We start from the raw sequence: 450 nt of genomic DNA, 5'->3' as shown, positions 1-450 counted from the left end.
TAACTTGGAATATATTTCTTTGTCTAAGTTTGTCTTTAGCTGTAGCTGCATACTCTATAAACATTTGACTCTCTTGCAGTTTTCAGAACCACAAAATGACACTTCCATTATCAAAAGGGTCTTTCACAAATAGTCCTTTAATGTAGTTTATTAACACTTGTTGTTGTTGCTGTTGCTGCGTCACTTCAGTCGTGTCCCACTCTGTGCGACCCCATGGACTGCAGCCTACCAGGCTTCTCCGTCTATGGGATTCTCCAGGCAAGAACACTGGAGTGGGTTGCCATTTCCTTCTCCAATGCATGAAAGTGGAAAGTGAAAGTGAAGTTGCTCAGTCGTGTCTGACTCTTAGCGACCCCATGGACTGCAGCCTACCAGGCTCCTCCATCCATGGGATTTTCCAGGCAACAGTACTGGAGTGGGGTGCCATTGCCGTCTCCCTTATTAACACTG

This window comes from Bison bison, unplaced genomic scaffold, assembly GCF_000754665.1.
Source record: "Bison bison bison isolate TAMUID 2011002044 unplaced genomic scaffold, Bison_UMD1.0 scf7180017862870, whole genome shotgun sequence".
Classification (NCBI taxonomy): domain Eukaryota; kingdom Metazoa; phylum Chordata; class Mammalia; order Artiodactyla; family Bovidae; genus Bison; species Bison bison.
This window is presented reverse-complemented; position numbering follows the sequence as displayed.